At 62.4% G+C, this 23,140-nt stretch overlaps 1 protein-coding gene and 1 long non-coding RNA gene across 5 annotated transcripts in view; one reads left to right on the top strand and one right to left on the bottom strand.

The window, feature by feature from the left end:
• The window catches only part of GNG12 (G protein subunit gamma 12), an 80,824-nt gene extending 61,137 nt beyond the window's left edge, over window positions 1-19,687 (bottom strand). Inside the window, exon 1 of one of the 4 annotated variants that reach the window (XM_072834018.1) lies at window positions 18,614-18,770. The gene's annotated coding sequence lies outside the window, so the exon portion shown is untranslated. Of the gene's footprint in view, window positions 1-18,609; window positions 18,774-19,341 lie in introns of those variants that run through there. The other 3 variants (XM_072834017.1, XM_072834014.1, XM_072834015.1) reach the window with 3 other exon arrangements.
• On the top strand, window positions 19,296-20,462 carry LOC140637753 (uncharacterized). The gene is made up of 2 exons (XR_012034785.1): window positions 19,296-19,706; window positions 19,818-20,462. It is a non-coding gene; the product is annotated as an uncharacterized lncRNA (long non-coding RNA).
• The last annotated feature ends 2,678 nt before the right edge of the window (window positions 20,463-23,140 follow it).

The raw sequence follows: 23,140 nt of genomic DNA on the forward strand, positions 1-23,140 counted from the left end.
GACCTGCCCGAAGCCAAGTCTGCGGTCTCCAGGGGGGTCGCCGACTCCCCTCCGGGCCTCTGCCTGCGTCCTGGGGACGCTCCAGCCGAGGAGGCCCAACCTGACGCCGGGACACGCGGAGCCCATGCGGCCGCTTTCCAAGACGTCACGCCGAACCTCCGCAAGGGACAAGCCCCCAGGTTGTCCCTTTGCATCACCCTTCACACTCGCTGTGTTCACACCCACTGGCCTGGGGCGCCTTTGAACACGACCGTTCCTCGCACGGGGCCCTGAGACACGTGGCCTCGTGGAGCCGCCCAGGCCCCCGCGTGAGGACACGGCGCCCCCCGGCCTCGGGAGCGCTGATGTCGCCGGGAGGCCGTTGGGGGAAGCTCGGCTTTTTTTTTTTTTTTTTTTTAAGCGGTGAGTGTGGGGCGGTGAGCAATGCGGGCCGCGAGCACTCAGGGAGCCACCGCCGCGGTCACGACGAGGCACCATGCTCGGCCACATGCTTCTGCGTCATCGCAAAGGTCAACAGAACAAACACGTCAAAGACCATCTTGATTTTATAAAAATGAATCCGACTCTGTAGACGCGCTGAAAGGATCTTGAGGCTCCCGGGGTCTCTGAACCACATCGTGAAAAACGGTTGTGAAAAGCGCTCGACAAATATTCCGGGACCCCTCAGTGAGTGAAGAGACCTTCGTTCTAAGCATGAGGGTCTGGGACAGGTCAAGGGACCAGGTCTCTTTCCGCTGGGGCCACCAAGACGGCGCAGGATGCTCAGAGGTTCCGGCGGGGGGACGCGAGCCAAGGTGGAGCTGGACGCGCGCGCAGGGGACTCTGCCGGAGCAGGAGCAGCCCCGACCCGGGGCGAGCACGCCCGGCAGGGGGCAAGGCCCGCCACGCGCCTCCCCCCAGCCCCCCACGGCGGCCCCCCTGCCGCGCGCCAGGGAGAGCAGAGGCCGCCGGCAGCTCTGGGGGGGCTGTGCTTGCTCTCCTCATAATGAAGACGGGCAGCCCCGCACGGCGGCCAGCGCGCCAGACACGTGCCAAATGCCCCCTGAATTCAACGAAGCGACGAGGCTCAGAGGAATTCATTCTGTGCTCAGGACCAGGCCCAGACCCAGGTTCCGGGTCGCTCCCACCACACCCTCCTGTGCCCAAGGGGACAGAAAGCAGGGTCGTGCCGCGGGCGGCCTGGGTGTCGTCCGTACGCGTGGTTGAGGAGCCGGGGAGCCGGGGGTCAGCTGCACGAGGACGAAACGCAGCAGGACCGAGACGGCTGGCAGGAGGGGCAGGAGGACAGAGCAGTTTGGCCCCGTTTTCATGCCCAAAGTGAAAGGACAGACGGGCGGTGGCGGCCTCAGACCCCACAGATGAGCCCGAAGGCTGACAAGACCCCGTTTGGTCCGTACCCCCCCCCCCCCGTCTGATGGCTGCACAGGCTCGTTGTGGGTGTTAGATGAGAAAACGCACACAAAGCAACCAGCCCAGTTCCTGGCTGCAGGGAGGGCAGCAGGCTGAGAGGGAAGCGGAGGGAGGACAACGAGAAGGAGCTACGCATCGGACGCCTGGGGGCAGCCCGCAGAGCCGGGGAGAGCCCGCCCGCTGGGGTTTCACAACCCGGGCCTGGGCAGGAAGCAGCAGCTCGTGCTCCGGCTGCCGGGTGATGGAAGAACGAGCATCCAGCGGGCCGAGGAGGCCGGACCTGGGGATGCCAGGGCCAACGTCACCACGGTCCGGGGGCGCCTGGGGGGCGGGGCCGGGGAGGCAAGGACACACAGTAGGGCCAACCGACGCCTCTGGGACGCTCTGCACGGGGACACATGGAACAAAAGGGAGAAAGTGGGGTCAGGGACTCACACGGAAAGGAAGCACCTGCCGAAAACCAGTCCTGACCGGCTCCCAACCCTCACCCGCATGGCACGTTTAGGCCCCGCGTCCATCCGCTGTCCTGTTGCTCTGCCAAACCGGACGTCTGAAGGGCATTCGGCGCTTCCCCAGATGCAAACTTCTCAAAGGTGGCATTTGGGGCCCGTATTATTATTATCATTATTATTATTAGGGCCTGTATTATTTTCAAGGTCCTCTGTTATGATCAGTAAAGAACAGGACTGTCATCAGGTGAGTCCGTCCCCCCAAGACGCGGTCCTGGCCCAGACGTCGCAGGTGCGCTCGGTGCCAGTCGTGCGGCCGAGGGGCCGGGAGCACACACAGCAGGCGTTGCAGGACGAGCGGCAGACGGAGGGCCGGGTGCTGTTGGCCACGGGCGTGAGGACACACCCAGGATGACGGATGCGTCCGGCCGAAGTCCTCGGGCTCCCGGTGAGGGACTGTTCACCTGCGAGGAACTGCTCGCTCCCTTCTCCGGGGCGGAAGCTGGCTCTTGGGGGACAGTAGTGAATACTACAGTCTGCGGCCCGCCCGAGCCAACCCTGCCCAATAAAACCTGACTCCTCTCTCACTTATCATACTCACCTCCCTAGGGAAACACCTACGTTCGTTTAAATTTAAGCCACCTCGTGACACTTCTCTCTCCTTCCAGGATCGTAATGAACACAAGGTCAGGACGCACCAGTCGAGAAGTTGAGAAGGTTCAGGAAAAGCGGTGAGAGACCAAACGCAGGAGATGGTGGAGGAAACGACAAGGAGAACGGGATTTTCCTCCTTCCCTTCCCTCCCTGTCAGGCCCCGCGGGACGTGCGGACCACGTGTGGTGTCCCTTTCCATCCTGAGGACCCTCCAGCGCAAGCCGCGCTCTGGGCCCAAGTCAGGCACACAGTAGGGGCACGATGACCCCAACCCCGAGCAGCGCGGGCAGCCTGGGCACGTCTGATGGAAGGGGAGAGTTTCTGCTCCGGGTGAGCCTCCCCCACACGGTCACTTGCATGAGACGGGAGAGAAGCAGAAACGCAGCCGGGAGAGGGGGCACAGGACACAGAGCGCAGGACATGCCCGGGTCTGGGAGGAAGAGCGGGCCCGGCCAGCAACGGGGCAGGGAGAGGCCAGGACGCGGGGACGCCAGGTCAAGGCTGCGGCACGGCACGGGCCGGCAGGGGCGAGATATCCCACCCCGGGAAGGCGGCACCGTCCCAGCAACTTTCCTGAATGAGACTCACTTCATTACACTGTGTCTGCTTCCGTCTCCCCAGGGCCCAGACGGTGGGGAGGCGCCCGCCCTGTGCTCTGGTGCCATCGTGCCCGGTCGTTCCCCGTAGAAACGCAGCTTCTCGCCATCAGGGACCAAACAAGCGACTCGCGAGCCTCCGTGAGAGTAGCTGCCCTTGCGTCCACAGTGGGAGACGCTTGATCCACACGGACTCTGTCCTTAACGGGAGACCTGCTCCGACTTCCCAGCGTCGTGTCACGGGACACATCGATCGCCGACGTCCAGTAGGGGAGACGTGCGGCCTGCGGGTCAGGCCTTCTCACATCTGGACGTTCAAACCCCCGACTACAATCCTCCCCCATCCCCGCCTTGGGCCACACAGTGGGGATCCCGGGCCCACAGGCGGCAGGTGTCCTTGGGGTCTGGCCCCCCATTCAGCAAGGGCAGGTGAGTCACCAGAACTCTGCAGCCTCGGTCTCCTCCTTGGTGACTCGGGGGCAGTAGCGCAAGCTTGCGGCTTGGAGCGGCACGGAGTCCAACACGGGGCCTGACACTCAGTACGTAGCGAACGCTACTCCTTCTGTTGTCCACACTCGGTGGTTCTCTGGTCCAAGTGCCCCCGGGACCAGCCCCTCGGCCCCATCGGGCAGCTGGGTGCACGGACGGTTTTCCAAGCTTCAACACGGACTCCTCCGGGCGTCGGCCCAGCAACGTCTGCTTTAACAGTAAGTCACGCGGTCGCTGAAGTTTGAGAGCCACTGCTCTGGGGAAGTGGTTTCCATCTTCTTCTTTCTAAGCAGAGGAAGCCTTCCGAACAAAGCTGAAGCACGTGGCTGAGGCAGCGGTGATGGTGCGGGGTGGTCTGGCGCCACCCACGACCCTGGGCCCGGCCTCTCCCTGGGCCGCCCGAGGAACCGCAGAGGCGGGAACGGCGCTCTTTGGTCGAGTCCAGATGTTACGGCCTTTGGTGGTGCCACCGAAGAATCTCAAAGACTCGACCACGGTCGTACGGTCGTACGGCAGATCCTGCCGCCGTGCAACAACATGCCCTGGGGTCGTCGAGTCGTCCTTCAGCTGAGTTGCTTCACACCGCGTCACCCTCGAGGTCACCGTCCTGCTGCCGTCTCTGGCTATTCCACATGCCCGGAGGCGAGCGTCCCCAGATGCCCAGCTCTGCCTGCCGCCAGGCTGCGACCCCGCTCACACGCGGTCAGGACACCGACTTACTTCCTTGTAGCGGGAAGACTTCACGCCTCCGTCAAAATCCGGTGACAGACTTCTGGGACGGGTCAAGGCCCGTCAGTGAGCGCAGGCAGGGGTGGAGGACGGCGGCCGGGGCCGGAGGAGCACTGACGCGGGCGACCAGGGGCCACACCGGGAGCAGATGTGTTCCCTGCACCACACACGCTGCCACGCTTTCCCCACAGGGCGATGTGGGAAAAAGGAGCCAAAGGAAGGAGAGCCACAGTTCTCGAGAGAGGGGACCTGCTTCGGGTTCTCCAGCAAACGGCAGCCTCCGGGAGGACAGAGGGAGGGCGCCTAGTTGAGCGACCACGGGCCGGATCTGCCGTCTGTCGTCAGTCCCGAGTCCTCCAGCTCATGTTCCATGCGGGCTGCGAGTCATGGCTCTGACGACAGGCTCACCCTGACACACAGGGTCACCAGCTGCAGCATCGTAGGGGGGAGAAAACCCACCCAGGACTCACTCATCAAAACTAACTGTGCTTCCTGACACCAGAGACTATGGAGGAGAGGGAGGAGGGGGAAGGGAGGAGGGGGTGGATGGGAGGAGGGGAAAGAGGGGAGGGGAGGAGGGGGAGGAAAGAGGGGGAGGAGGAGGGGGAGGGGGAGGGGAAGAGAGGGAGGGAGATGAGGAGTGGAGGAGGGGAAGGGAGGGGAGGGGAGAAGGGGGAGGAGGGAGAGGAGGAGGGGAGGAAGGGGAGGGGGAGGGGGAGGAGGGAGAGGAGGAGGAGAAGGGGGAGGGGAGGAAGGGGAGAGGGGGAGGGGAGGAAGGGGAGGGGGGGAGGGGGGAAGGGGAGGGGAGGAGGGGGAGGAGGAGGAGAATCGTCATTATTTTAGAGGAAGACAGTGACATGATGAGGCAGCTGAGGAGGAAGGCCCGGCACCTGCCCGTCCTGCAGGGCCCCACGCGCGGGCCGGCTGGCCCAGAGGGAGCCTCGGGGTTTGGCAGCAGGACGGTGCACCTGCGCCTGGGGGGGGGACAGGCCTTCCCCCCCACGCCCGTGGAGCCGGGCCGTGCACCATCACAGCCGTGGCACGCGGGGCTGCAGCAGGGCTAACTGCCAACACGTAAAGTGAAAACGCCAAGTCCTCGGCTACACGAGTCACATTCCAAGTCACTCGGGAGCCAGCGGCGGCCTGACTGCCCGTGTCCACTGCTGCGGAATGTTCCGGGTCGCGGGGCAGCTCGGAGGCACAGCCCCGACAGGGGTGCAGCCGGGGAGAGGGCGGGCAGCTGGGGCCCACGATCACAGGGCACTGCCCCTGGGGCTGCAGGTGGCAACTTGCGACCCCCCCTCAGCAGGGGACGGAGGCTACACGGTCTGCTGGGATCTCTGCGGGGTGGGCTGGCTCTTCGGAGCATCGGGTGCCTGGACCCCCGTAGCACCCGGGCTGGGCCACGGGGAGCAGGTCCCCCCCGCGCAGCTCCCGCCCCCGCCTGGTCCGGCCCACCTGCAGCAGCGGCCGCATCCTGTACTTCCGGGAGGTGCGGCTCGACAGTAACATCCTAAAATAATAAGCACTCGATGGCCCTTTATGGTGCCGGATCCTAGAAACGTAAGCTTGGAGCAGCGCGAGAATAAAAGGCGGCGCCTCCCATGGCGAGCCCCAGAATCAGCAGGAGCCGGAGGTCACCCCCCCCCCCACCCCCCGCATCATGTGTCAGCCCCTCCGGTTAGTTAGGATACCGATGGCCACCGCTCACGGGGCTCCTGTTCCCTGAGCGCCGGCAGGGTCCAGCACCTTGCGGTCCTCGGCGTCCGTAGCCCCAGCAAGAAGGGGCGCCATCCCCATTTTCCAGGACAGAAGCCAAGGCAGCAACCGCAGTGACCGGCTGGCTCAAGGTCGCAGAACGGGACCTGTGCTCAGGCTGCTCGCCGCCGGGGCCTGTCACCTGCACGAGGGGCAGCGCCGTCTCCCCTGTACGGGGCTGGCTTCTCGGCACCCGGGGACAACCAGGCGGGCCGGGCAGCTCCGCGGCCGACAGCGAGTCATGCTTCTTGGCAGACGCGGCCCCCCTCGCACCCCGCGGCCCCGAGCCCTCCCCACGTCCCCGCGGACGCCCAGCCGGTCAGCGCCGCCCACCCAGCTGGGCTCTGAGCGTGGCCTCGGGCAGGATCGGCCCCCAGCTGACCGCCACCACAGACGGGTGCCCACGTCTCTAGCAAGCCTGCCTCACCACGGAGCCTCGGCCCTTGGACGATTCCTGTTCTTTTTTTTCTGACGAAAGACAGGGAAAAAGATGAAGCCATTTAAAGATAAGCTAAAATCCCCAATTTTAGATTTTTCTCAACACCAAAGTTCAAGGTCAGAACTTGGGTGACCTCATCCCCCTTTGCCCTGCCTCCGGGATGAAGGCGACGACCCGGCCTCAGAGGTGACAGCACAGAACATGCTCCTGAGCTGAGTGCGAAGGGCATCCCTCCCGCTTTGGTGTGGGGGTGGGGGAGAGGACGCAGACGTGTAGGGACGTGGGCAAAGTGGCAACAGCGGCCTCGCTGCCCTCTGGATGTCCTTCCCAGCGCTCTGTGAGGCCTCCAAGCACCTGACACGGTGGGGCGTCTCCTGTGGCCCCAGGCCACCTCTGCCCCTCCCCCGCAGGCAGGTGTCCAGGTGGCCCTCGGCATGGACGGTGTGAGCCATTGGTACCAGCGGGCCAGGCGGGCCCTGGGGAGGTGTCCTGAGGTCCTCCAGCCCGGTCCTGCCGCTCAGCCATCCCGGCACAGGCGGGGCCGAGTGCTAAGCGGTTGTGAGCCTGGCCAGCACCCACAGACCCCAGCTCGCGGGGAGGAGTCGACGGGGCTGCACACAGCAGGAAGCAGGAGGCCTGGGTTCCGAGCTCTCCCTGCCCGTAGCCAGCTCTACGACCCAGGATGAGCGGCAGCAACGCTACAGAAAGAGCCTCAGTTTCCCCATCTGTGAGGAGGGGGTTACTGCTTGGCCGGTGCCTGAGTCCACGTGGGCTTTATAGCAACCCGGCAGACCAGGAGGGGAGGAGGGGGGAGGAGGGAGGGGAGGAGGGAGGGGAGGAGGGGGAGGAGGGAAAAAGAGGGAGCAGGAAGGAGGGAGGTGGGTGGGGAGGAGGGAGGGGAGGAGGGAAGGGAAGAGGAAGGAGGGAGGGGGAGGAGGGAGCAGGGAGGAGGGTGGCGGGGCAGGGGAGGCAGCAGGAGGGGTGCGCTGGGGTCTCAGGGGGGCCTTCCTCATGCGGCACCGCAGGAACCCACTTTGCCTCCAGCACCGTCTGTGGGGTAAGTGCTGGGGCCGCTCCCCTCGTGGTGATGGGAGGTGGGGACACTGAGCGAGGACGGGCGTCGGGCGTCCGTCGTAAGCAGCACAGCCTTGAACCGACACCCTAACCGCTCGCCCGCCCGTGACGCCTGGGGGGCTGCTGGACAGGAAGTGACTACTCAGCCCCAAGGTCTAGAGGAATCCCGGTGGCCTCCGTGCGAGGGTTGGGCCAGCTGGGAGGGCAGGGCAGCGCCAGTGAGGGCGGGACCGGGGCCGCTGAACCTGGCCCGGGCGCCCTCCAGCCCGGCTCCTTGTGAGCACCCACGGACTCGACTCCTTTTATTCACCGGGTTCCTGGTTTGCTGCGACGGGCTACGACTCGGGAACAGCCTCCCAGGCATCCCCCCAGGCGCTGCCCCCGCCCCCCCCCGCCCGGGTTTTCACGCAGGCTCCGTGGGGGACACAAGGGATTCAATCTGGTCCCACTGCTGAGCCAGCCAAGGTCCAGCTCTTCACCTCCAGAGGCCAGAGGGCCGCAGCCCGGCCCGAGGTCCAACTCTCTGAGCGCAGCTGAGTCACCCTGGCAACAGGCCCGTCCTTGGGTGGGGCCCAAGAGTCACCCGTTAACAGAACAGAACAGTGTTTATCACTCTCCTCACTTCAAAATTCCCAGAGTTTTAGGAACTGGGTGCCAGGAATGGGATGAACCCCAAATACGCGTATTATCAACCAGGGAGCCGTTCACGGCGGCACCCCCGGGGTAGGGCACTGACAGCACCTGCTGGACGACGGAAGATCATTTCTGAACTTGATAAAAACCGAGGAAACGATGAAGAGACAGGACGTTTGTCCTCAATGAGCTAAGCCGCCAGCGGCAAAGACCCCCGTGAGTACCAGGCACGTCACGGGGCACATGTCCTCCGTGTTCCCTCCCCTCCAGTGCATGGACCTGGAGGCCCCGTCCCTGTCACGCGGTGCCCCAGGGACTGTGAAGAGCACAGACTTTGGGGTCACGCCGGCTTCCAAGCAAGACGCCACCACCCGCGGGTTCTCCCGCAGTTCTCGGCCTCGCCCACCTCGCTTCCTGGCCCGTCAGGGCAGCCAGCACCGCCGACCTGGGGGGCGACCGCAAGGAGGACCCGGAGCTCCGAGCGCGCCCTCGTCGTCAAGCTGACTCCTGGAACACTATTTGCTGCCAAACGCACCGAACTGTGTGAACGGCTTCCACTGCGGTTCAGGATGCGGGGCTGGACGTGAACAGGGTGATCCCACGCCAGTGCTAGGAGTCCTCAGCGCCCGAGTGCCTGCGGCCCACGCGCTGAACGTTTACGTCGTTTACATCAGTGACCGATTCCTCAGCTCAAGATTGTGTTTCGTCAATTCTAAGGATACTGTGTTGACGTCCCCGATGCTGGGACGACCGAGGACCCAGCCTGGTCCCCCAGAGATGCCTAATGTCCTCGTCCCTGGATCCCGTGACTATATGACACGGTAAAGAGACTTCACAGCTATAATTAGGGCCACCCCCTTAATACAGGGGGTAGGGGCGGCGTCTGGATTATCCGGGTGGGCCCACCTGAAGCAAACGATCCCCTAAAAACAGAACTTTCTCTTGGCTGGAGGCAAAGATGAAGCAGACGGAGGCCGAGCATCCTGCGGAGAGCCCAGGCCGGAACGGCTGCCCCCACCAGGCCCGTGTGACCCGGGGCCCCAGGCAAGGACCCCAGGAGCACTCACCTCCCGTGGGTGGAGCGCCCGCAGGTGCCAGGTAAGCCGGGACCGGGATGGAAGCTGGTCCAGCGCCTGTCCTCGCGGAGCGGGCGCCCAGCCGCAGACGGAAGCCCCGAGACCGCCCACTGCCCGGGTTCCGGCACCGACACGCGGGGCGGAGGGCGGGCACCCGGCCGGGCCACTCCTCCTGGCACCTCCCGGCCTCCGCCGCGTGAGCCCCAGGAGGGAGATCCGAGCGGCGCGGCGCTGCCGTGACCTCCTTCCTTCCGTCCGTCCGTCCTAGGAGACAGAGGTGGCCGGACGCAGGACGGGCCCGTGCAAGGCCGACGAGCACACCGAGGACACCACGGTCGCCTGTTTGCTGAGCCACGATTTCTCTGTTGATGGATTTTATTCTTAAAAAGAGGACAACTGGCCTCAGGAGAGCACGCCCACCCCAGGGCTGACGCCAGGGCCCTCAAGGGCAAAGGCGAATCTGCGACGTCAGGCCCAGGGTCGTCGCCGAGCCCGAGCCCCGGCCGCTCTCCTTCCACCGCACTTCGGGACGGACGGGTGGACGACGGGGGGTTGACAGCTCCCTGAGGCTGAAGTCAAGGCCAGAGCAAGAGCCCAGTTCAGCGTAAAAAAACAAAAAACGCGGCGTGTAGAGCCTTTCAGGGCGTACACATCGATAGAAAGCTCTAGATTTCTTTAAAGATCCCGCAGGAAATGCCACTGGAGTTGGCGTACGCTCAACCCCGTCTCCTGCTCCCGTTTGAGGGGGAAAAGCTCCCGAAGCTCGTCCTCACGGCGGTTCTGGACGAGCCCCAGCTCCACGACGCCACTGGCCCCAAACTAGTCCCGAATCAGACGCCAGCGCCGGGCACGAGACCCTACTTTCCACTTCCCTCGGTTTGCGCTGACAGCTTGGCAGCCCCAGGACCTCGGGCCCGAAAGAGCGAGCACGTCCGAAGCCTGCGTCTAAGGGGCTCGGCAGGCAGCGTGGGCGACAGGCCGGTGTCCGGGGGGAAGGTCGGCAGGTGCCCGCAGGAGGGTGGCCGGGCTCCAACCGCGGCCCCAGGCGCCCACCTCGCTCCTCCTCCCGGGCCGTCCAACAGCTGCAAGTTCCCACTTCTTAGCAGGCCGAGGGCACGGGGCCGATGCGCGGCTTGCCAGGGGGCCGGGGGCAAAGGCCGGGCCGCACGGTTGCCGGAGGGAAGTGCAATGAGTCAGCCCTCCCGGTGGGGGTCACGGGCCGGCCCGTGTGGCGTCTGGGAACCGGTCCTCCAGCTGCACCTGCAGAGGCACGAGGACCCGCACAGCCCTGGGCGTAAGGGCGGGAGGCCGACTAAAGCAGGGCGCAGGGGGTCGGGCCGTGTGGGGCAGAGAGGCCGGCTGCAGGTGTGGGAAGACCTGGGGGCGCAGAGGCGGAGCAAGCCGCCTGGGCATCACCGTTACCCGTGGCTGAGGGCTCGGGGCCGGATAAACACATGCCCTATTAGGAGAAATGACGAGGGGCGCCCAGTGGCTCAGGCGGGACCGCGTGGGACTCCTGCCCTGGATGCTGGGCTCAGGCTCCACCCTGGGCGTCGAGCTCGCTGCACAAAACAGCCCCAGAGCGGAGAGGCTGGACGAGCCATTTGTCACAGGAGCGTGGAGGAGGGGACAGGACAGGCCGGGAAGACACGTGTCCTGGGAGGACGTCGGCTCAGAAGGGGTGCAGGAAACCGCAGGGGCAGGGAGGCCCGCAGGGCATCAGGAGAGAAACCCCGGCCAGGGTGCGGGTGAGTGTGGCCCCCGGCACCTGCACCTCCCCTGCCGGGTGCCCTGTGGGCGTCCCTGGGCCCTGGTAGTGGCCGCGGCCGGGGACACGGGACAGCAGGAAGTGGGAGGAAGAGGCAGGGACGCCGGGCCCCTCGCCCCACAGGGCAGCCGGCCACGGTTGGGTGGTAAGGGCCGCAGCAGGCTGCTCAGCGGATCCGCAGGTTCCGAGAGCGGGGACGGGGGGCAGGTGCACAGGACACGCTGCTGGCTGCAGATTCCTGAGGCTCGGGCCTCCGGGAATCCCACGGAAGCCGAACCATCCCCGGGAATGCAACAGGTGGCTCCGCAGGCTGGGAAGCCCGGGGGGAATCCGCCTGGTGTGTCTGGGGATCTGCGCGGCGGGAACGAGGCCATGGGGGACCAGGGTAAAAGGCAAAAGGCATCTACGCTCCCGCGGCCGAGAGCCCGCACGTCTTCCTCGTCACACACGCGCTGCCTGTCTGTACGGGGCAGGTGGCCCGAGGCCCCGAGCGCACCTGCGCCCCCGCCACGCACAGGGGTTCAAGGCGGCCCTGGCAGGAAGCCTCGATTCAGTCCTTCCACTAGGTGGCCGGGCGTCCGCCTCTCCCGACAACCTGAGCAGCCGGTGGGGACCTTACCCTCCCGTGCAAAGCCCCGTGGCCTTGTGTGCAGGTCGCAGTCTAAGAATTCAAAAGATTAAAAAAAAAAAAAAAAAGAATTCAATAGATTTCAACAGTCTGGGTGCAGGACACGCACCAAGTCGGCTGCTTTCCACGCTTTTCCAATTTGCCTGAGATTCAGGTCGAATGAACCCGGTGTGACAGTTTTCTATCAACGAGGTCCTCACTGAGCCTCACTAAAGTCCACGCAGCTTTTGGGTTTTGAGTCCTCTCTCCATCCTTGGATTCACTGGCCCGTGTTGATAGCGAAATTGTGTTGCTCCCCTGCAATGATTTTTTTTTTTTTTTTCTGCAAAAAGCAGGCAAGCTTTGAGGTCATCACAAGTCCCAGTCAAAGGGTCCCAGTGAGAGCCAGGGTTTAACGTCCGGGGCTCAGGGACACCGTGACCCCATAGCATCTGCAACTAAATAAAAGCCCGGTTATTCTCTACTGGTAACGTGGAGATCCACTGCCGGGGGTCACGTGGTCTGCACATGGCCCCTCAGAGCGAGCCCTCCAGCAGGTAGACAGTCGGCGGTGGACCGACAGTCCACGCCAGCGAGCGATTGTGATGCGGCCACCCCGGTACCCCGAGCCTACACCCCTGTCCTGGGCCAACCTCAGGGGGCCCTGTGTCAGGCGACGGGGACTGAGGACGAGGATCATGCACGCGGTAAGGAAGCCAGGTCTCTGCCGTGACCCCCGGGGCGTGGAAACCACAGAGGTTCACCGAGCAGACCCTAAAAGATGTTTTTAGCTACTAATCTCCCGCGGAATCGGAAGCGCCCAGGTCGCGACCGGCCGCCACACCCTGGCTTTTCTCATACAAACCTCTGAAAGGCAGACCCAGGACAAGGCAACAGAGACCCTCCCTGGCAGAGGAGGGCAAGCAGACCCTCACTCTTACGGGACCCGATAAAGCCTGATGTGACAAACCGAACGCTGAAGTCGCACTAGAAACGATTTTTAAGACACTTGGCAACTCACGGAAAAACCCAGCTGTAGCGGCCTCCAGTGCCCCCGCCCACTGCCCTGGACGCCGCCCGCCCGCTGCTCCGGCCCTCGGGCCCAGCGGGGACGACGGGGCCTGGGCGGACGAGGTTGAGAACAGGACGTGGCCGGTTTCTTCACCGGTACCCTCAAGGCCTCCCTGGGCGTCCAGCCGTGGGAGACTTTACGGCCCACGTCAGGCCTGTGGGTGTCTGAGGCGACTTCTCGGCGCCGATGGAGAAGCCCCTCCAGGCGGGATGAGAATCGGGAGCCTCCTTCCCGTCTCCCCCTGGGTGTGACTGGTGGCTTCTGCATGGGACTCCCAGCCCCCGTCCCCAGCCCTTCCCTGGATGCACCTGCAGGGCAGCTCCGGGCAGCTGTGCCGACTGCATGGACGCGGGGTGGGAACTACTCGGGGTCAGACCCTGGTCTGGGCTCCGCGGGACCCTCGGCCTCCTTGTGAGGGCTGAGCAAGGTCGTACAGGTGACGGGCTCAGATCTGGGCCCAGGACACAGAACAGCTCAGGTATGGACACACCGTGGTGCTCTAAGCACCTTCCTGTTAGACCAAGTGCACCTGCGTCTCCCTCGGGAATGTCCCGTCCTGGAGGCACGTGGCAGGCGAGGGCCACGCGCGTTAGGGCAGGGCCCAGACCCTCCAAGTGACCATTTCCAACCCATCTCAACGTTGGGAGGCTGGGTCTGCATGCGAACCTTAATTCCAAACATATCTTAAGACGATAAACCTACGGGGGCACCTGGCTGAGCGGCCAACCCTCGGCTTTGGCTCAGGCCCGGGACGGAGCCCCCGTTGGGCTGCGCTGGGAAGGGAGTCTGCAGCAGGACTCGCCCTCTCCCTCTGCTTCTCCCCCACTCTCTCTCTCTAAGGTAAATAAGTAAATCTTGGGGGGGGGGGAGAAAAAGATAAACCTACAAAATTCTGAAAGGGCCTCTCTTTCACTGCCAAACAACTCTCACTACCAAGGTTTTAACATTTCAGGACCTTCAACTGCTACTCAACCTGTTTTTTTTTTTTTTCCTAAAACAGAATCCTGCTATTTGCACCCAATAAACCAGAGTTTTTACTGAGTTACCGTTACACAAGGGGACTTCATACACACACACACACTCATTGCAGAAACTGGATAGAAAAGAGGGAAAGCACCAGAATCCCACCATCCACTGGTCTGTATTTTCTGCTAGACTTTTTCATCTGCATGAGCTTTTTTGCTGAGCTGGCTAGAATTGTTAATAATGCACTGTGACTGTGCACACCGCCCTTCCCCTACCTGACCCATCCTAACATAGGACTTCGTGCGTTAGTGACTTCCAGTGTATCAATAAGAAAGGAAAATGGGATTGAGATCTGGAATTTGTTGAACAAATTAGTGTAGCAATCCATCCCACATTTTAAAAAATGCAATAACAATTGCCTAATTATATTCTCTTACTTTGTTAGCACAGTTTGGCAGGACTTTTTAAATTACCGAGCTTCTTTAGATTTGGGGGAAACATTAGAATTTCCTATAATTGTTTTCCTGGTTATAAGAGCAATACACGCTCATTATATAATATTCAGAAAGAGAAAATCTCAGGAAGTAATAATTTAACATTAATATTTGTTGAACACAGACTATGTGTCACTCGCTGTTCTAAACGCTTTAGGTAGATTCACTGATTTAACTGTCACAACACGTCGTGGAAGCAGGAAGGGAGGAAGCAACTTGCCACACTCTGCACACCTAGAAGCATAAGCCGGGAATCCATCACCGTGCTAAGAGGTTGTAGGAGTGAAAAGAATCAATTATTTATTCAATCAGCTCCTTCACTGCTTCAGAGTATAATGTCACGGGCAAGAAACAATTCATAGTAACACCGTACCCTTTAACAGTCATGCAAAAATATCACGCGGCACCGTTTCTGCATCCCTGCGGGACACTGAGTAAAGCGAGGCGTCCTCTGTTAGGGGAGCTACCATTCCGATCCGCCCAACCCCCGCACCTGTAGCCGTCAGGGATGAAACAGGTGCTTAAGACGATTTGGTTTAAAGATGGAAGCATCTCTCTTAAATTTCGCGAATGATTCAACAATGCGGCGAGTCCTCGAATCAGCCGAATACCCGCGCGCGCAAACGTTCGCAACCAGTCACGACACCTTTACGAGACGTTCACAAAAAGCTCCCCATCGGTCCTAAACACGTCTGATGGCTTATCAGTTGGCACTGAACGTCGGTTCATGAAACAGAACTGGAAACTCTTAGGCCACATTTCTTTCATACTTTAATTAAAAATCATACTTGGCTAAAGATAAATATTTCTGTTCCTGGTGTAATTTCCTACCCAGGGCTAATAAACACAACTTTTTAAATATAAACTCTCTTTAAATTTAATTTTTTATTTTTTTAAAGATTTCATTTATTTAATCATGAGAGGCAGAGACACAGGCAGAGGGAGAAGCAGGCTCCACGCATGGGGCCTGATGGGGGACTCGATCCCGGGTCTCCAGGATCATGTCCTGGGCCGAAAGCAGGCCCTAAACGGCTGAGCCACCCAGGGATCCCCTCTTTAAATTTAAAATATGATTAATAATTCATGTTTCTGACTGCCTGGCTCTAAAACTACTATATGACTATAACTTCAGCACTAAAAGCATATTAGATTAATCTATTAATCGCAATTATTCACACCACTGTGGTGGAATCACAACGCGTATATATACAGGTATCTGGTACCTCCAGACAGATAGAGAGCTCTATCGACAAAATCAGGCAGCTTCTTTGGAATTTAACATAGCTCTCCCTCGCATTTCCAGGAGGCTTAAACTGGCGTCTTGTAATTTACCCAAAAGCCTGCCGCTGGAGTAAGCTAGAGAAGTAAAATATCTAATCATGTTGACTGTTAACTGTGTGTTAGGTGCCGTCGACGTGTTTTGCAAAGATTGTTCCGTATATTTCCATAAAAATCCTTGAACTAGAGACCAGTATCATCCCCATTTTACAAATCAGACTTAAAAGATTAACTAATATTCCCATCTAGGGGAATGGAGTTTCTGCAACCAAAATTCATACTCCAAACCACTGTTAAAGGGCTTCTCTTCCAAATCAGGCCTCAAAAAAAAAAAAAAAAAAAAACAAAAAATCTGACTTCTACAACTCACCTCCCTAAATTCAGCTTCAACTGACATACAAAACTCACACACACACACACAAAACAGCACAAATCTGACAATTTATCTAGCAATGACATGCTTCTGTTCGAAATTTTTATTTTTTTTCTTTTCAGAGAGGTTTTCAACATGGAAAACAAAGTTAATCTGGCATTAGGGAACCATTTCCTCCGGTGTTTTGACTAGGAAGCTCTTTGCTGTCCCAACTTGACAAACCACCCATGTCCTTCAACAAGTGAGAGCACAAGCCCAACACCACCCATCTCGGCCTCGGCCTCGGAGGCTAATCTTCCAGACCAGATCGCAGCTGGCTCCGCGGAAAGATTCACGATATCAATCTTTTCGGTCCCTTGTGAAACACAGTTTCACATTTTTACGTATTTGTACACGAATTCCAATGCCGTCGTCCAATACCTAGGGGAGAACCTGGGTCAAACGCAGTAAAAACACGACGACATTTTTTTATGAGGCCCAAACACGCAGTTGTTAAGACTGTTGAGCACTTTTTGGACTGAAACCAGGCTTTTATGGTGCTAGTTCACTGTGAGGGGAGCCAAGGGACTGAACATTTGATCCCAAAGTCCTTTTATCACTAAAGAGTCTATAAAATGTTTGATTACTTTAAAAAGATTATGTGTGTGTGAATCATATGTTTGTTGAAAAACAGGAGGCTTGTTCATACACACAATTTGGCCTTAAAAAAAAAAAAAGAAAAAACACCCCGAACTCCAAACAGCTCTTTAGGGGACTGGGATTGTTTGGGAGACAGAGGCCCCCGCTGCGGTCACTCGGTGCCCCGCCCTCCTGTCCTCCAGGTGGGGCCGTGACCTGCGGAGGCGGAGGGAGAAGGGGGGGAGCCGAGGGGGAGGTGGAGGGGGAGGGCGAGGGGGAGGGGAGCCGGGCACACCTGCGGGCGCCGGGAAAACAGCCCAGCCCAATGGGGCTTGCAGGCCGCGGACCCCGACCCCGACCCGACCCAGACTTGACTTGACCCGACCCTGACCCCGGCCCCGACTCGACTCGACCCCGACCGGACTCGACCCGACCCAGACTCGACCTGACCCGACCCCGACCCCGGCCCCGACTCGACCCCGACCGGACTCGACCCGACCCAGACTCGACCTGACCCGACCCCGACCCGGGCCCCGACTCGACCCCGACCGGACTCGACCCGACCCAGACTCGACCTGACCCGACCCCGACCCCGACCGGCACTGGCGGCCCCCGGGACGCATCGCAGTCGGTCGGTCCGCGCAGGTACAGCGGCCGCGGGAGGGGCCCGGCGGGAGGGGGCTCGGGCTTCCAGGGCCGCGTCTGTGCAGCACGACGCCCGCCCCGGGACCGCGGACCCCGCCGCATCGGTGCCCCTCGGGGTCCCGCCCCTCCGGGCCCCGCGCCCCAGGTCGCGCCCCAGGCCCCTCTCCTCCGGGCCCCGCGCCCCAGGTCGTGCCCCAGGCCCCGCCCCTCCAGGCCCCGCGCCCCAGGTCGCGCCCCTGGCCCCTCTCCTCCGGGCCCCGCGCCCCAGGTCGTGCCCCAGGCCCCGCCCCTCCAGGCCCCGCGCCCCAGGTCGTGCCCCAGGCCCCGCCCCTCCAGGCCCCGCGCCCCAGGTCGCGCCCCTGGCCCCTCTCCTCCGGGCCCCGCGCCCCAGGTCGTGCCCCAGGCCCCGCCCCTCCAGGCCCCGCGCCCCAGGTCGTGCCCCAGGCCCCGCCCCTCCAGGCCCCGCGCCCCAGGTCGCGCCCCAGGCCCCTCTCCTCCGGGCCCCGCGCCCCAGGTCGTGCCCCAGGCCCCGCCCCTCCAGGCCCCGCGCCCCAGGTCGCGCCCCAGGCCCCTCTCCTCCGGGCCCCGCGCCCCAGGTCGTGCCCCAGGCCCCGCCCCTCCAGGCCCCGCGCCCCAGGTCGTGCCCCAGGCCCCGCCCCTCCAGGCTCCGCGCCCCAGGTCGCGCCCCTGGCCCCTCTCCTCCGGGCTCCGCGCCCCAGGTCGTGCCCCAGGCCCCTCTCCTCCGGGCCCCGCGCCGGGTCCCACGCCCCAGGTCGTGCCCCAGGTCCCGCCCCTCCGGGCCCCGCGCCCCAGGTCGCGCCCCTCCGCGGGGACCCCGAGCTCGCCCCGGGTACGGAGGCCGCGGTCCCGGCGTGCGGGCGCCCTCGAGGCCCCAAGGGCCGCGCCGTCGCCACCAGCACGGGCTGCGGTCCCTGCGCCGCCAGGGTCCCGACGGGGCTCCCGGAGCACGGGCTCGGCCGCCTGGCGCCCCGCGCCCCGCCCCCCGCCGGCACCACCCCGAGGCCTCCGGCTGCCGCGGCCCGAGGGACCTGGGGCCTGGGGCCTCCCCGCAGACCCGCGCCCTCCCGCCCGGCCCGGGAAGGAGCCGAAGGGAGCGCGCAAGGGGGGCGTGGCGCCCGGGCCGCCCCGGGGCAGCGCTGGGAACCCCGGGCCGCCCCCGCCCCCGCCCGCGCCCCCGCCCCGTCGAGGGCCAGCGCCGTCCGCCCCGGCCCCGCGCCCCTCCCCCTCCCCCCTCCCCCCTCCCCCTCCGCGTCTCGGCGCCCAGGCCCCGACCAGTCCCCGCCCTCCGGGACGCGCTCGCTCCCTCCCTCCCTCCCTCCTTCCTTCCTCCCTCCCCTCCCCTCCCCTCCCTCCCGCTCCCTTCCCAGCGCCCGGAGCCCGGCCGCCCCCGCCCCGCCCCGCCCGCCTGCGCCCCGCGCCCCCCGCGCCCCCGCGCCCCCGCGCCCCCCGCGCCCACTCACTCGCCTGCCGCTGCGCCGCCGCCGGGGACTCGGGCTCCGCGGGCTCCGGGACGGGCCGACCTGTCCTCCGCCTCCTCCTCCGGCTCCTCCGGGCGCCGGCTCCGCCTCGCTGCCTCGCTCGCTCGCTCGGGGAGGCGGGGCGCACGGCTCGACGGGCGGGGCGGCGGCGGCCCCGGCCTCCCTCCCGGCCTCCCTCCCGGACTCCCTCCCGGACGCCCTGCCCCGCCCTCCTCCGCCCTCGCCCCGCGCCTCTCCCCCGTCCTCCCCTCCCTCCCTCCCTCCCTCCTCCCTCTCCCCTCCCGCCCCTCCCCTCCCCTCCTCTCCCCTCTCTCCCGTCCCCTCCCTCCCCTCCCCCTAACTCCTCCCCTTCTCCCCCCTCCTCCTCCCTCCGTCCCCCACTCCCCTCTCCCTCCCTCTTTCCCGTCCCCTTTCCCTCCCCTCCTCCTCCCTCTCCCTCCCCCCTCCTCCTTTCCCCTCTCTCCCTGTCCCCTCCCTCCTCCTCCCTCCCTCTCCCCCTCCTCCCTCCCTCCCTCCCTCCCTCCCTCTCCCCCTCCCCTTCCCTCCCTCTCTCACTCCCCCTTCCTCTCCCCCTCCCCTACCCCTCTCCCGCCCTTCCCCCCCCGCCCGCCCCCTCCCCCCCCACCCTCTCCCCTCCCCCCTCCCCTCCCCCCCCCCCCCCCCGCCCGGACCCCCGCCCCGAGGCCCGTGCGGACTCCGCGCTCACCCGCTCACCCGCCGGCCTCGCCTCGGCCCTCGCGGGCTGCCAGCCCCCCCAGGAGCTGGGCCTGGCTCCAGGAATGTCTTAAGAAAACAGTCACAGTCCGATTTAAAGGGCCCTGGGGCCACGGGGACGTTTCGTTTCCCAGAAAACGGTGCTGGATCCGCGAACCGCGATTGCGGACCTGGAAGCGCGAGCCCCGCGGCTCCTCCGTCCGTCCGTCCGTCTGTCCCGGACCCTGGGCTCCCGCCGGCCGCGAACTCTGGGTTCGGCGGGGATCGGCCCAGGGGCGGGAGAAGCCACCCGTGTGGACCGAGGCCAGACCGTCGGGCCGGCAGGTGCTGGGCCCCGAGCTGGCGCTGAGCTGGTGCAGACGCAGGTGAGGCCGCCGAGGCCTGCAGAGCCCAGAGGGGTGGAAAGAGGCGGGGCAGAGGGCTTGCCGGCCAGCAGACCTCCGCTGACCCCCGGGGTTTGCTTTCTTGTCTGACAGGGAGAGGACAGAGGAGAAGGTGAGGCCCGAGTGGGTCACTTGGAACCGGTGTGGGCAGAGTGTGGTGCATCGGTGAGGGACGTCTGCGTGTGGACCAGAAGGGAGGCCCAGGGCAGCCGTGGCCCGGGCTGCAGGAGGGGACAGTGTGCGGCTGGACGCCCTGGCCCGGGCTGTGGGCCCAGCAGCCTGACTGCTCCTCAGAACCCTCAGCCGCTGGACTTGCTGCACGCACCCTGGCCCCCAGCCACCGACACTGGCCACCGAGCACACGGAGCTACAGAGTGGGTTCCTGGCCGCCTGGCAACCCCAGGGTGGCCCCTGCCGCCTCCAAAGCTCCCCGTGAGGTCGGGCCAAACTCCGTGCCCTCCCCTGTGGGACTTTGCCTGCTATCGCATTCTTGCCGCGCCTCCCGCTCCCCTTCCAGTGCTCCTTCCTAGGAACACGGACTAATCAGACCAGCTATGTGATTGGCAGGGCCCCACGCAAGGTAAAGAAGAGTGTTCGTGGCTTATAGGAACTTCAAAGTGGCAACAGCAGGTGTTAGACCGAGTCCGGGGTCCTGTGTTTCTGCACAGATGTGCTTGACTCTGCGGATGGCGCATCGGCGGAGCTGGTCTGGATGCTAATAAAATGCTTTTCACCTGAGTCCTCACCTAGGTCTGCTTCTGGGGACTCCCCCGCTAAGATAACAGCTGTCAAAGTAAAACATCCGCCGTCGGGTACTAGCACAGTCATCTTACAGGTACTCTAGTCGGCCTCCCGGGGCTTGGGAGGGGGCGGCTCCAGGAAAGGCGGCTGTAACCAGAGCTCCAGCCAGCACAGGAGGGAAAGCAGGTGAGGGTGGCTTAGGTTAGTAGGATGACAGGGCAGGAAGTCTGGGTTTAGCCCCATTCGGAGCCATAAGCACAGTGTTAATCTGGGTGGGATTTCAGATGGAGTTACCTAGAAACACCTTACTTGAAGTTTAATTGGCAAGTGGTTAAAAGGTTACACCTCACTTGTAAGGAAGTGGGGTTGGCAGGCCTGGGCAGAGGGAGAAGCTCCTCTCAGTGTGGTCACAGCTGGGCCTGGAGTGGGTGGCTCTTCAGAACTAAGCAGATGCAGCTCACGACACCCGGGGGGCTCAGCGGGGCAGCCTCCGCCTTCAGCCCAAGGCATGACCCTGGGGTCCCAGGATCCTGATCGAGTCCTGCATCGGGCTCCCCGCAGGGAGCCTGCTTCTCCCTCTGCCTGTCTCTGCCTCTCTCTCTCTCTCTCTCTCTCTCTCTCAGGAATAAATAAATAATAATCTTAAAAAAAAAAAAAACTAGATTGAGTCCCCTTCGTAGTCTTCTCTACACTCTGCACCTGGAGAAAGGTGTAGCCATAGGCAAAGCAGTTCCCTGAGGGCGACGCCCCGGAGGACACGGCTGGGAACGGTCAGGCACGGATGCGTCAGCCCTGAGCAGAGGATCTAGGAGACACCGCACGAGATCTCTCTCGGCAGATGATCCCTGAGATCTCACTCGTTCTTACAGTTGGTCACGACAGGAAAACACAGCCCAGGAGGGCTGGCCCCTGGGTCTTCTGTGTAGCACCTGGACAAAATTTTATTGCATTTAACCCTTCTCATACTATAAGGTTATTTAATTTCCTATTTTTTTCCTTCAGGCTTTTAATTTTTAGTTTTTAAAAAGATTTATTTATTTATTTATTATTTATTTATTTATTATTTTACAAAGAGAGAGTGCAGGGGGGAGAGACAGAGGGAGATGGAGAGAGAAACTCATGCTGAGTGCAGAGACTGTCCACCTCCGGAGCCTGAGAAATCAAGAGTCGGTGGCTTCACCGACCGACTGAGCCAGCCAGGCGCTCCTCCTTCCACTCTTTTTTCCTCCCTTTTCTATGTGTTCTGGCCCAATTATTTCCTAGCCCTCCAATGGCACTGGAGACAAATAAATCCAAATAAATAAAGCAATTGCCCAAGAGTAGCAGTGTAGTGAGGTACACATGATGGGATGGAGCCTCTGGGATCAAGTCCTGAGTTTGCCACTGACAAACTGTGAATTTGGGGCTCTTAACCCTACTGGGCATTTACTTGTCTTTAAAATAGATTATAAGAGGGTGGTCTCTAATGTCCCCATTTTTTTAATATTTTATTTATTTATTCATGAGAGAGGCAGAGACACAGGCAGAGGGAGAAGCAGGGGAGCCCGATGTGGGACTCGATCCCGGGACCCCGGGGTCACAACCTGGGCCGAAGGCAGATGCTCCGCCACTGAGCCACCCGGGCATCCCCTAATGTCCCACTTTTAAAAGAGATGGTTTTCTCATGGGGCACCTGAGTGGCACAGTCCACTGTTAACTCAGTCTTGGTTTCCCTGAGGGTCAAGATCTCAGGGTCCTGGGGTCCAGCGGCCTTGAGCTCCTGCTCAGTGCACAGTCTGCTTGTCCTTCTCCCTCCTCTAGTCCCCCTCCCCCAGATACACACCTGTTGGCACTGGGTGAACTTTCTCCCTCAAACAAATAAAACGTTAAAAAAAAAGGTTTTCTCTGCTATATAATCCCTCATGAATCAAACAAGAGAACTTCTTAAAACTCAGAACTGATTTTTAGAGTTAGTTGCAGTTCATATGTGAGGTGCTACCCAGCAAGAACACCCTAAGTCCCGCAGCCGTCAGAAAGAGTTGGGTGAAACGGGATTCTAATAGATGGGGCCGATGGGGGCGGTGAGGTCCCCGCAGACTTGGGAACGATTCTTCCGGAATATCAGACTTGCTTCCTAAGGATTTTGCCCGTCCTGTTGCGCGCGGCCACACTCTGCCTGAACCTGCCCCAAAAGTCGCGGAGAGCTCCCTCCTTTTGGATAGGCTGCCTGGGTAAGTGCCTCACAAACTGGTTTTTCTGCTCGGTCAGAGGCTGCCGTCTACCCAGGTGGAAGTGAGGCCGGGGAGAAGCACCCACGGCCTTGGAAACTCCCAAGTAACCTGTCGAGACGTGTGTGGCCACGGGCAGGGCTATGACCAACACCGTGGGCAGGGTCCTGGGCGAAGCCGCCCGGTTCCGTCCCACGTGGGTGGAAGGCTGCGGGGCCTGGGCGGGCGTGGCCGAGGCCTGGTGCTGACTCCGGCGCTTGGGGACTCGGCCGGGCCGTCTGGCTCGTTGCAGAGCAGGCCCCGTGGCCCCAGAGAGTGGAAACTCCAGGCACCGCTGCGTCGCCATGACCCACACGGGCTCCCGGGTCAGCGAGGGCCTGTCAGCGGAGGGCGTCACGCGGGGGCCCACGGGGAGCCCGAGACAGGTTACGGGGGCAGCCCCAAGGTCCGGGGGGCGTGGAGCTGGAG

This window comes from Canis lupus, chromosome 8 (assembly GCF_048164855.1).
Source record: "Canis lupus baileyi chromosome 8, mCanLup2.hap1, whole genome shotgun sequence".
Taxonomy (NCBI): Eukaryota; Metazoa; Chordata; class Mammalia; order Carnivora; family Canidae; genus Canis; species Canis lupus.